The following is a 14431-nucleotide window of genomic DNA, read 5'->3' on the forward strand; positions in this document are numbered from 1 at the left end:
GAGGTAAACACCCTGTCATATGGGGCCCTGGTCCTTGACTGGGGCTCCTAGCTCCTACAGTGACACAAATAATAAATAAAAATAATAATGGATGTAGTGCTGACCGTCATGAGTAGTCCCACTAACTAGCTTGCGAACAATTCTGCTGCAGGCTAAAAGTTGACATGGAAAAATACTGTCAGCCCAGATGAAAGTATATAAAGCTTGTCGTCTCAGGTTCAAATCTAGCATCTGGAGTAGAGACCAGAATTTACTATCACCCTTATGTGGCCCATATGAAGTAAGTTGTTAGGATCCATTTATTAGTGGACAGGTGCGCATAGCACACACACCACCACAACTGGCATTGTATTTATTAGCACCCTTTAGAAAAGAGAGACTGACCCTTTCAACCCTAGAAATGGTCAGAGCAGAGCAAAATTGAGGCCTAGTGGAGAAAGTGGGGCAGTTTGCACTGTTGCCTCTGATCTGTAGATAAATACAGAGCTGCCACCTCTAGGGATACTAGCCTGGTGCCTCCCACAAGCAGTAAATTCACACAAAGATTGTTAAAAATAAATAAAGTGATTTTTAAACTCCACAGAAACAAAAGGAAATGAAGGATTATGCTTTCACTCCATTCAAAGCTACTCTACCTGTCCAAGAACTGCAGCACAGAACGCTCCTAGCACAATGTGCTCTTTCCAGGGTAACAGGAGTAATTGGGGAAAGAAGGTGAGGTCCTCTTTTAACGCCTTGCTTTTCAAGGTACTGAAGCAGTGAACATAGAAACTAAAAGTCAGCAAATGAGATGCAATCATATTGTGCCTGTAGAAACCACTGCCAAGCTTGGGGGAGGCCGAGAGGTACTGCACCAAAGACAACAACTGGAGACATTCCGTCAGCAGAGAACCTATGTGCTTCAGCTACCTCCAGAGCTGCTGGGGAGTACACCAAGCAGCGGCAATAACTGCAGCACACAGTCTCCCTCCCCACAGTGCTGGACCCAGATAAGTAGGCAGTAAGAAAGTGGGGAAAGGACCATGGTGCAGCACCAACCATGCACACTTTTGGGTGGCAGTCAAGGATCATGAGTCAATCATGAGTCATTATTTGTTATGCAGAGCTTAGTCATTAAACACATCAGTCACCTATGCCCCTAAGCTCTACAATCTCCCACTTTGTCTTTGGTCCTTTCTCATGTTTTGGTCTGACATCAGCCAGAGCACCATCATCACCTTATGATACAAGATCTGCTGGTCTGAGCCCTAGGCTGCGAACTCCCACCTCAGACCTCCACACTCATTTTGCCTGTCTTCAGAAGTCAAAGCCTCCTCTCAGGGTGGCTCTCAGCAATTACCACATACAGCCAATGACACCATTCTAGCTTAAATAAACCAAAGTTTACTTTCATGGAAAAGAGAAATAGGATCAATGGAAATAAATCACAACACTTCATACCAAAGTCAAAGACTACCACAAACCTCACTAGGCAGGCAGAAAAAGCTCCCCTGAATTACAAGTAAAGATTACGTAGGAAAAGTCATGACCCCACCTTTCCTTCTAGTTAACTTTCCTCTGGTCTCAACTTCCCGCTCACACGCCTCTCCCCAGTCCTATTCCCTTGAGCGCCCTTTTTCTATCAATCTATTCTGCCTCTGGCCTGCATGGACATTGATTCCGACCTCCCACACATGCTGGTGACTCATCCATCAAATTTGCTTGGCCAGTGGGATTGATTTACTAACTTTCCTACCTCCCACAGTGGCCAATAAGCTCTTCTCCAGCTCCCTTCACTATTTATCACTTGTTGATGATTTTTCCAATGATACTTTCAAGCTATTCTGTAGTTCACTTTGGGAACACCAGCACACATTGCTAACAGCCCCTTGTCTGGCCACATTGGCTATTTACTCTGATACATCACCTAGTACCAGGAAGCTGCACATTATATACAAAAGTTTGAAACAGCATAGCATAGACATAAAAACAGATAATAATGACATAAAAATTGTTTATCCCTCTTAAATAGGATGGTTGGCAGATAGCATTTCAGATGACTGCAATTTCATTTATCAGATTTAGTTTTTGATTGGTGGTTTCAAGTATTCATCTACCACTTGTGAACAGTGTGTTGCCACTCACTCTTGAATGAGTAATTTAAAAAATATAGCTCAAAGTGCATTGATCTGTTTGTGGCAAGTGGGAGCAGGAGAGAGCCTGGATTGGATATATTCGGGACAGAAAGCCTGTGTTGGGTAGGAGCCAGCTGGGGCAGGCCAGAAAGATGCAAGTTGTTCCTCCACCAGACCTGACCCCATTGATTTACCAAATCGAAAGGTAATATGCTCTAGGCAGTGTTATCTTTTACATGCAGTTTCTACACACTGTGGAACCCCTTTAAAGGAAGGCACCAAGGGCAGCCATGACCAGGAGCCATAGTACCATAGAACTGGGATGAGGAGCTTGGAGAAGTAGACGTGGAAGCACAGAGCAGGCACAGAAGCCCAGTACCTTTATCAAGATGTATGAGGGTAGGGACACAGACACTCAGCTCATTCCACTGGGAAACAAGCTCCACTCACTTGACAAAATAACTTGTGGAAAACTGCAAGAACCACCTTGTGAAGCTTTTCTCCTCTTTAGCCTTCTCCCGAAGATTTCATCATTGGTGTTAGTGATCTACTCTTGGTTATTAAAGCAAAGTCTCAAATTCAGTACAAACCATAGACTGGAATAGCCAGGAGCTTCAGTCATTGAAGATAATTGTGTGCACTATACCTGCCTCCACCAAATCTGGCATTGGCTAATGCAATTAGACCCTTACTTTCATGAACACTAAATGTACAAGCAATTTTTAAAAACCTATAGATTCCCCCAGCATTTTAAACACAGAGCTGAGGGCAAGATCTGTGATTTCAATGCTCAGCATTGTTTCGCTATTGATTGGAGTGACACAGTAACTACTGAATGATATGGATAACATGACATCATATGACTATTATTCAAGCCATCTGAATTGCATGTTGCAATCCAAGTATTTCATGTATAGACATATCCAGACATTTTTTTGTCCAGTTCATTATCATCTAGAAAGCTCTACGCAATTAATAACAATACTTTACACTTATCTAACAACTTCCATCTCAGGTTCTCAAAGTGCTTTACAAAACCCAATTAAGCTTTACAATAGCCCTTTCAGATTTGGCACAATTGGGCTGACTGACTCACTTGTTGATTGAAAAGTAGATAGATATGGAGAGGTGACAAAAGCGGGGGAGCAATAAAACAGGGATGTTCTACTTAATTTTTGCCCAGAATCCCAAAGTAGTTGTGTGTTTCTGATATCAGTTTCACTTCTTATAGTTTTAAGATTTTTTATATTTAAATGGTTACACCAAGTTTCCTGTTTAACACTCCACTGCTATGAACCAACCAATTCACATCACTCAGAGCTACTGTTTCTATCTCTGTCCCTCTTGTCAATCTTTATCATACAGCACAGCATTGAGGTTTTTTCTGCAAACATAAGGAAATGTGTTATGCTAGAAATGTATATTTAAAAAACAGATGGTCACATTTTGCAGAAACTGATAAAACCAATAGAGAAGTGCTGGTCCAGCATATGAGTTCGGACAAGTTCTTCAGTGTAGATTTTCTTTTATTCCACCAGATCTCCATCTCTATATTTATAACCCTCCCCTCCTTAAATAAAACATTGATATTTTATAAAAGATAAAACACATCGTTCAGTTGTAGAACTGGCAGAGGATTTATTGACTTTCTTTTCTGTCAATGCAATTTCTCTTGTTTTTCTGAGATGCAATTAACTGAACAGCCAGGGACCAAAGTATAGAAAACCAGCATAGAAAATAAGGGACTACATTAAATAAAAAATAAAGAAGACCGTGCCTGCCATCCGGTCCACAAATGAGATTCCTAAATCAATTGCCAGAACTATTCAGAGTGAATGTTCTACAATACTGTCCATTGTGTGATATCCCTTCTAACCTGGTAACACATCACAAACTCCTCCGACAGGAGATTCAGGACCATGTCCCAAATCCACATAAATCAGGCTGATGGTGAAAAGCCCCATCTACACTAGGATATTGATGAGTGGCTGACTGTGTGCAATCAAGTCTCAGTCATATTTTCTGGAAGCACGTTGAAGATTATTTTATCCCATCTAAGCTAGTAAACAAAGTTTTCAGCATTGGTTCAGTTGCCAACAATAGATTAATTTCCTACTATAGAAGGCATACTGTGTCACAGCCTTCTGGTCTGAACTCCTTATCTTGTCTTGGATGGGACAAGCATTTGACATCATGGACTGACCACAGCACAAAGTAGAATACATCTTTACCCCGATATAACGCTGTCCTTGGGAGCCAAAAAATCTTACTCCGTTATACGTGAAACTGCGTTATATCGAATTTGCTTTGATCTGCCAGAGTGCGCAGCCCCGCCCCCGGGAGCACTGCTTTACCGCGTTATATCCAAATTCATGTTATATCGGGTCGCATTATATTGGGGTAGAGGTGTATTTCCTAGTATGCTCAACTAAAGGGAACAGAAATAGCCACCTACATGGTAGCAGATTCATCCCAACCTATGATCTGTGGACAATGATGATGGAGCACTTTTTAGTGGTCATCGAGGGCTGGCTAGTCATATGGGGCTAACTCTCCACCATGTTTCTCACTGCTAAATTAGATTAAAGAGTTAAAAATACATACTTTCCTAATATTACTTTTCCCTGTAAACAACTGCTGTACTTGCAACAGAGGTGTGACATGACTACAAATGAGAAGAGAGGTGAATGAATGTGTGTGGAAAAGTGTGAAAAACCATGTTTTATGATAACATTCCTTTAATTCCTTATGACACAGTAATTAATTACATGATTCCATAAATATTTTTCATGTGGAAAAAAGGCAAGCTCTTTTAATCTCTCCTTACTCGTCTCATCCATTGGTCAGTCAATCCATCTCACTAGTCTTCCTTCTGAATATTTTTGTTTATCTTTTTAGATCTCTTTCCAATTTGTCAATAGCTATCTTTAATTGGTTGGGGTGGAGAACTGGAAATGAACACAACATTCCAGGCATGGTCACAAAAGAGCCATAAAGAGAGGGACTGTTGTGTTCTGAAATGTGTCCACCTATGCAGGCTAAAATTGCATTAGACTTTTGCTATGCTTACATATTGCAAACTCTTGTCTAATTCACTGCACACTGTCACACTGAGGTCTCTTTCAGCATTATAGCCTCCCAAATTTATCCCCCCATCAATTAGCTGGCGTTTGTATTATTTTTACTCAGATGTATTTTACACCCTGTGACGGGGTGTGTATATCCTGCACTGGATGAGAGAAGGATAACCCCACACTTTGGCCAGCGGAAGTCCCACCCCTCAGACTGTGCTGGGCATGCTCCAACTACTGTCTCAGTATAAAAGGGAGCAGCCCGGCTCATTCTGGGCTGACCACTGGAGGGGAAACACCTTGGGTAGAGGCTCCAGATGAAGAGCCATCACAGCCTTTGCCTCTGGGAACTGGAGACTCTGAGAGCAAGACTGGAGGGTTGCAGCTGACAGAGCAGCAGGGAAACATCCATGTTAAGGAGCCTGGAAACCCTGATGCTTGATGGACTACAGTGCCTGGAAGCGTGGTAGAAAGTGACCAGGGAGGGTGTGCGAGTGGTATCTCCTGCCCAAGTGAGGTTGGCGTGTTTCGGTGGGAGTCCCCGCTGACCCAGTGGCGGTCCACTCCACCACTGCCAGGGCCCTTGCTCGAGGCCTGGTGGAGTCGGGTGGGCCCAGGCCTCCCGACCCGGGCCGTCATCCCCCTGGTGGCAGCCCCTTCCTCCTCCCTGGGTACTGGCCATTAGGCCATACTGCCCTCCAGCTGGGGGCTGCTATCCTGACTTCGGCCATTGGGCCACACTTCCCTGCGTCTAGGGACTGCGATATTTACTTTGGCCATTAAGCTGATCGACCCCATACCAGAGCGCTGTTATATGGACCCTGGCCATTAGGCCATGTTGCCCTGCACCTGAGGGCGGTTATATTGACTCCAGCTGCTAGGCTGTGCTACCCTGAATGCAAGGGCTGCTGTGATCGACTCTGGCTACTAGCCTGTGCTGCCCTGAACACAAGGGCTGCTGGAATTGACTCTGGCCACTGGCCTGAGCTGCCCTGACCCCAAGGGCCACTATAAGGGTCTCCAGCCTCTGGGCCATGCCACTTCTGGCCTAAAGACTGTCAGGAAGACTGTGACGGCGGCAGTATCACAACCCTTCCCTGCCCCAAAAGGGGGATGGGGTGTGTATATCCCGCAACACACTCCTTCCCTATCACACAGTGATGTCGTGAGGCTTAGCTAATATATGTGTAGTACTTCGTAATTCTCAGATGAAAGCCACTATAGAAATGTGAAATATTGGTATATTCTCATACAGAGGTGGTTAAACCAAAACTGGCAAATGTATTAGAAATGTCATGGTTTCCTACTGTCCACATAATTCCATCAGAGACTTAGCACAGGCCATAAACAGCACATTTCAAACTCTTGGTAGTAATGTCTAAAATGCTGGTTAGTCATGCCTTGAGTACAGCGTTGAATACCCAAAAGGCATACAAATACCACAGCTTTTAATAACATTTTTATGGATTTCCTGACAGGACAGGATATTTTGTTGATAATTACCAGCATACAGCTAAAGCCCCCTCCTTAAAGCCTCATAAAACAGAAAAATAAATCAAAACCAGTACAGAAAGAATTATTTTTTTCCCATTAGTTCTGAATTCTTCTGTTGGTTCCAAAAAGAAGAAGAAGAAGAAGAAAAAAGTAACCTGAACAAACAATGCTGCAAGGATATAAAGAATCTGGAAGTAGGAACCTCTCAGTACTTTATGGCATCCCCTTCCTTTTTGTATATTAATAGCTGGGAACATCAAGAGGCTACAAAGAGTACAACCTCGTAAATTACAGAGCCACAGCTGAGAAAACACAGTAGGAAAGGTATATACAAATTGTAAATCAATCACCAGTAAATCTTCAAGAAAAATGAATGGTCTGTTTTAAAGACAAAAGCTAATCAAGCACTGAAGTTCTAGCAGTACGTTATATTAAACCAGTGTCTTCTATGAGATGAAGAAAATTAAGTACGTGATATAAAATAATACAATGAATAAAAATTTGCATGTCAAATAAAAGTGTAGTTGGGCTGGCAGCAATACTAGAGCTTCCTTTCTGCCTAACAGGATTGTGAAGCTTTCATAGGTTTTTATTTGATATGCAAGCAGTGACTTTGTCTTACTCCCCTCTCCCCCATTAAGTGGTCCATTTCCACTTGGAATTTATTTAAAAAGTCTAATTATAAACAAGTCTTCCCGGTTGTTTTCGTGAATTCTATGGCTCTAATGTATCTCCTTGTCTTTTTTCTCTCTCTTTTTTTTTTTTTTTTTTTTTTGAGCTCATATTGTGCTAGTGAAGGATGTCAGCTTGACAGACTTGGAAATTGAAGTCCTCTAATGACAGCTACAGGAGCACTGACATTGTAAGCTTCCCCACATTGATCTGACAATGTGCCTCAAACCAGGGCTAGGGGGAGTGAGAGGGTTTCCATTTTCATCCCACCATTGCCCTCTGGCTGAGTGTGATAATGCCAAATAGTGGCAATTTTGTCATGTGCTATTGGTGATGGGGTCACCTGACCTCAGCAAACTAGACAGAGACCACCAGCTCATTTCTCATAGTCCACTGAACTGCCATCAGCTGGTAACAGCTACTCCTGACCGAGGGTAGATTTGAACTGGTGATCTAGTAGCAGAAGGTGTAACGCTTTACCAACCCCATTCCCTCATTCCTTATTACAGTATTTCTTCTTAGTGCAGACCAGGGTTTTGGTTTGATTTTAATTTTCACCTTATAAGATGAAGAATAATGAGGAAACTCATATGCAGATTTAAAAAAAAAAATTGTGGAGGGGTCACACTGAGGACAAAGGCAAAGGGGAGAGACTTCTGTATTTAATGATACATCACTACATCCTGTTATTACCGGACTCAGAGCTCCCTCTTCTGGCTTCACATAGGGTTGCCCTTCTACTTCAATCTAAACCCAGCAGCACATTAAGAGTTTGCAAAGAAATAGAAAAGAAACATTTAGCACCTTTGCTGAAAAGTAAAGGTAACAGAAAAAATGGCAGAATGCAACAGTCTGACACCTATCCAAGTAGACAAAGCTAGAGGTATTTATAAATTGCCTTCCAAAATGTGCTGCTGACTTGTAGGAGCATGTGGAGAAAGAAGGAAAAGTTGGCTGGTGTGTGTTGTAGTGCATGAAACTGAAAGTACGAAATAATCTAAGAAAGCACACTCTGTAACATATGTGTACTACCATTCAGATCATTAATGCAGCGGTAATGACAAAGTGGGCTGAGGCAGGGGAAGGTACTCAGATGTACACTCTCAAGTTTTGGAATATATTCCTGAGTATTCTAGGAAGACAAAATTCTGATATAGATCCAGACTTGAAACCTTTCATTGCACATTGTTTAATGTGATGTCCAAAGGCTGTTCCCCACACATTCCTAATCAGGAAATTGGAACCACCAGAGATTACCTCCATTTTAGATTTTGCCCAGTCCAGGAACGGCATAAAACATTAGGATTTTGGGGTGTGATCTAAAACCCACTGAAGTCCATGGAAAGACTATCAAGTTTCAATATAGATTCATAGAAGATTAGGGTTGGAAGAGATCTCAGGAGGTTATCTAGTCCAACCCCCTGCTCAAAGCAGGACCAATTCCCAACTAAATCATCCCAGCCAAGGCTTTGTCAAGCTGGCCCTTAAACACCTCTAAGGAAGGAGATTCCTCCACCATTCTAGGTAACCCATTCCAGTGCTTCACCACCCTCCTAGTGAAATAGTTTTTCCTAATATCCAACCTAAACCTCCTCTACTGCAACTTGAGATCATTGCTCCTTGTTCCGTCATCTGCCACCACTTGGAACTGCCCTTCAGGTAGTTGAAGGCGGTTATCAAATCCCCCCTCATTCTTCTCTTCTGCTGACTAGATAAGCCCAGTTCCCTCAGCCTCTCCTCATAAGTCATATGCCCCAGCCCCCAAATAATTTTCATTGCCCTTTGCTGGACTCTCTCCAATTTGTCCACACCCTTTCTGTAGTGGGTGCAATACTCCAGATGTGGCCGCACCAGTGCCAAATAGAGGGGAATAATCACTTCCCTCGATCTGCTGGCAATGCTCCTACTAATGCAGCCCAGTATGTCATTAGCCTTCTTGGCAACAAGGGCACACTGCTGACTCAAATCCAGCTTCTCATCCACTGTAATCCCCAGGTCCTTTTCTGCAGAACTGCTGCTTAGCCAGTTGGTCCCCAGCCTGTAGCAGTGCATGGGATTCTTCCATCCTAAATGCAGGACTCTGCACTTGTCCTTGTTGAACCTTATCAGATTTATTTTAGCCAAATCCTCCAATTTATCTAGGTCACTCTGGACCCTATCCCTACCCTCCATTGTATCTACTTCTCCCCCCAGCTTAGCGTCAGCCACGAACTTGCTGAGGGTGCAATCCATCCCAGCATCCAGATCATTAATTAAGATGTTGAACAAAACCAGCCTAGGACAGACCCCCGGGGGACTCCGCTTGATACCGACTGCCAACTAGACATTGAGTCATTGATCACTATCCATTGAGACCGACGATCTAGCCAGCTTTCTATCCATCTTATAGTTCATTCATCCAATCTATACTGTAACTTGCTGGCAAGAATACTGCGGGAAACCATAACAAAACCTTTGCTAAAATCAAGGTATATCATGTCCACTGCTTTCCCCATATCCACAGAGCCAGTTATATCATAGAAGGCAATCAGGTTGGTCATGCATGACTTGCCCTTGGTGAATACATGTTGACTGTTCCTGATCACCTTCCTCTCCTCCAAGTGCTTCAAAATGGATTCCTTGAGGACCTGCTCCATGATTTCTCCAGGGATAGACTTGTTTTAAGGAGCTGGTAACAAGGGACACAACTTTCAGATCCAGGATTTTGTTTCAGAGAACTTATTTTAGAGAAAGCACATAAGAGTGAAATTTCAATTTGATCTGAATCACTTTCAGATCCACATCCCCCTCTCCCCCGCTCCCAAAATGCAGGATGTTCTCTAATAATTTAGAACCTTCAAAAATACAAAAGATTGGAACATCCAGTACATGATGATAATGAGACTAGACATTAGTAATACACTGTGAGGTATAGTTGAAAAGTTGCTCCTGGTTGTCTAGGAAGCAGTTCCATAACTGTGTATCACCCCCTCCATCTAATTACAAGTGAGGGAGAAGAGATGATTTACTGAATCTCAATTAGAATGGAAGCAGCATACATAATGAATCATAACAAAATCCAAATGCTACTGCAATCAGAGCAGAAAATATGACAATTTTTCAAGAGATGATTTTTGTTGCTTTTATTTTTTATGTTCACCAAAATTTATTTGGTTAGTTCAATATGTAAAGCAATTATTCAGTGTGTCATGTGGACTTTTCCTTCCCAATAGGGAAGTCCTCTTAGACACTCACATAACCCCATGGGTCACATATTTTCCACATTTATTCGGCTCTTGTTGTGGCAAAGCTCTTTCTGGGTGAGGGTTAGAGCTTCCAGCTGTCCATGTAATTTAACTGTTTTTAAAGAGTTGTCTGATAAATAGAGGGTCCAGGCAATATAGATGGAGAGTGAGAGCAGGAGACATCAGAAGTCAAAGAAGAGAGGAATAAAAAAAATAAATGAAAAAAAAAAAGGATAAAAGGAAATATCCCACTCCTCAGTGTGCCTTCTTTCCTCTTCTCTGAGCTGAGCAGAGCTGGGGAAACTATCAGCAGTGAACAATTTATCATACTTAGTGCTTATTAAATTTGTGTGAAAAGATCGCTAATTTGACAAATGCATTTGCTGTTGTTCACGTTAATTCAATTAATATTTCAGGTGCAAACGTACCTCAGCCCATGTCTCACTTGCAAACTGTTCACTGCAAGTATTCCTCCGCTTGTTGAGTTCATGATTTGAGACTGGTGTTATTTTTGACCTGATTGGCTATAAGGGAAATAGTTTGCAAAATACTTTGGAATAAAAGTTGCTATATGTTCTGGGAAAATGGTAATGACTCAGAAAGTCACATTCTTCTTATACTGAACAAGGAACTTTATTCAAGTACATCTTATGCTGTTCTATAGCTTCATCTGTCAACAGCGGCTGATAACCTTCCCTCTTGCTAAATTTACACAGAACCAGAGGTGAAAGTAAGCCAGTCTGGTCCAGTACGGCGTACCAGTAAGAAAGCCGGTAGACAGCCGACCGTATCGTGGGTGTGGTGTGGGTAGGGGGGTGCAAAAGGGGCAGCTGCCCTGGGGCCCAGCAATTTAAAAGGGCCAGGGGCTCCCGACAGCTGCTGGAGCCCCTGGCCCTTTAAATCGCCGCTATCCCAGGGCTCCGGCGGTGATTTAAAGGGCCCGGGGCTCCTGGCCGCCACTGCCACTACCTTCTGCCCAGGGCCCCGCCCCTTCCGGGGGCCCTGAGCCACCCCCCCCAGCTTGCCCAGGACCCTAGCTGCCCTGCATACTAGTAAGTCCCTTAAGTAACTTTCACCCCTGCACAGAACCATATTTAAGTGCTCATGAAGGAGCAGCGGCTTCTAGCTCCCCTCTCTGCCAGAGGCAGGGTTCACACTGGTGTAGGGAATAAAAGCCAATTCTCCTGCCAGTGATTTAAAGGCAGGAAGCGGGTGTGACAGAACCTGATGGTACAAGAAGTTAGTCCCTGTTCTCCTCCCTCTATATGAGAGTTGGGGGGATACCTCCACCTTCCAGCCCCTCATCCTTCTTCAGGTTTATCAGAAAGAGAACATATGAGCTTTGTAGAAAAAATGGAAGTGTTTGGATGGGGAGGAGAGTGGGTTTGGGTAGAAAAGGAGAAGGCATTTCCGTGGCAGAACTGAGGGAGGTAAGGAAGGAATCGGAGATTTCCTTTCTTCTCCTTTGCCACTTTAGTCAGCTTCTCTAGCCAGCTTTCTATCCTCCTTATAGTCCATTCATCCAATCTATACTTTTTTAACTTCCTGGCAAGAATATTATGGGAGACCATATCTAGAGCTTTGCTAAAGTCCAGGTATATCACACCCACTGATTTCCTCATATCCACAGAGCCAGTTATCTCATCATAGAAGGCAATCAGGTTGGTCAGGCATGACTTGCCCTTGTGAATCCATGTTGACTGTTCCTGATCACCTTCCTCTCCTCCAAGTGCTTCAAATGGTTTCCTTGAGGACCTGCTTCATGATTTTTTCAGGGACTGAGGTGAGGCTGATCGGTCTGTAGATCCCTGGGTTCTCCTTCTTCCCTTTTTTATGTACTGTGTACATAAAAAATGTACTTTATGTACTGTGGTGCTGCTGTTAGCTGGCTCTGATCACACATTTGTGTGTCAGTTTTGCCTACTAGCTTTTAAATGTCACCAGCCTCCGCTGGGATTAGGTGGGTGTATCCCACATGACCAATTTTCTGAGATTGCAGGAGTGGGCACTGATGGCTCTTGAGAGGCCTTCTGTTGCTCTTAAGAAAATAATATATTACTCAGCATATATTATATATATAAAGTCACTTTGTGAATATTAATTTGTCCTCACAATGAGCTTGTGAGGTAAATGTTTCTTTCCATTGTACAGATAACAGGAGGAAGAGAGGCTCAGTGGCTTAGCCAAGGCCACACACTTAGGCCACAGAGCCAGAGCAAGACTTAAAACTCAGCAGTCTCTGGTTCCCAGTTTAGAACTCAGAGCTAGCTCTCTCTCCCCACCTCCAGTTCACTGCATGGGCTTTTTGCGGTAATGTCATCTGCTAGATGTAAGTGCATGACTCACTAATGCTAATGGGAGTCATCCACAATAAGTCAGCAAGAACAAATGTCTCAGAATATTCTGTTCTATAATAACCATTCCCAAACAAGAACTGAAACCAAACTAGTTTGTTTTGTATATTAATGGCAAACAGCATTACTGCCGATACACGCGCACACGCACACACACACAAAGAGAATGGATAGCTTGATGAGATGTAGGGGGGGAAGGAGACCAAAGCTCTGAGGTAAGTGGGGAAGTGGGATACCAGGAAGAAGCACGAACAAGAGAGCGCAAGAGGGGAAGACTCCTGCCTCATACTGAAAAACAGGGCCGGCTCCAGGCACCAGCTTAACAAGCAGCTGCTTGGGGCGGCCAAGGGAGAGTGGCGGCACCTGCGGCAATTCGGGGGCAGCAGAACCCTCACTCCCTCTAGGAGTGAAGGACCTGCCGCTGAACTGCTGCCGCCAATCGCGGCTTTTTGTTGTTGTTTTTTTTTTTGCTTGGGGCGGCAGAAATGCTGGAGCCGGCCCTGCTGAGAAAGCAGGACGATCAGCGAGTTATCTTAAGTGCCTATACACAAATGCAAGAAGCCTGGGAAACAAGCAGGGGGAACTGGAAGTCCTGGCACAGTCAAGGAATTATGATGCAACTGGAATAACAAAGTCTTCGTGGGATAACTCACATGACTAGAGTACTGTCATGGATGGATATAAACTGTTCAGGAAGGACAGGTGGGGCAGAAAAGGTGGGGGAGTTGCATTGTATGTAAGAGAGCAGTATGGCTACTCAGAGCTCCAGTATGAAACTGCAGAAAAACTTGAGTCTCTGGATTAAGTTTAGAAGTGTGAGCAACAAGGGTGATGTCATGGTGGGAGTCTGCTATAGACCACCAGACCAAGGGAATAAGGTGGACAAGGCTTTCTTCTGGCAACTAACAGAAGTTACTAGATCACAGGCACTGGTTCTCATGGGAGACTTCAATCACTCCGATATCTGCTGGGAGAGCAATACAGCGGTGCATAGACAATCCAGGAAGTTTTTGGAAAGTGTAGGGGACAATTTCCTGGTGCAAGTGCTGGAGGAACCAACTAGGGGCAGAGCTCTTCTTGACCTGCTGCTCATAAACAGGAAAGAATTATTAGGGGAAGCAAAAGTGGATGGGAACCTGGGAGGCAGTGACATGAGATGGTTGAGTTCAGGATCCTGACACAAGGAAGAAAGGAGAGCAGCAGAATATGGACCCTGGACTTCAGAAAAGCAGACTTTGACTCCCTCAGGGAACTGATGGGCAGGATCCCCTGGGAGAATAACATGAGGGCGAAAGGAGTCCAGGAGAGCCTGCTGTATTTTTAAAGAATCCTTATTGAGGTTGCAGGAACAAACCATCCCGATGTGTAGAAAGAATAGTAAATATGGCAGGCGACCAGCTTGGCTTAACAGTTAAATCCTTGCTGATCTTAAACACAAGCTTACAAGAAGTGGAAGATTAGACAAATGACCAGGGAGGAGTATAAAACTATTGCTCAGGCAT

Source organism: Malaclemys terrapin, chromosome 5 (genome assembly GCF_027887155.1).
Source record: "Malaclemys terrapin pileata isolate rMalTer1 chromosome 5, rMalTer1.hap1, whole genome shotgun sequence".
In the NCBI taxonomy this organism is placed as follows: domain Eukaryota; kingdom Metazoa; phylum Chordata; order Testudines; family Emydidae; genus Malaclemys; species Malaclemys terrapin.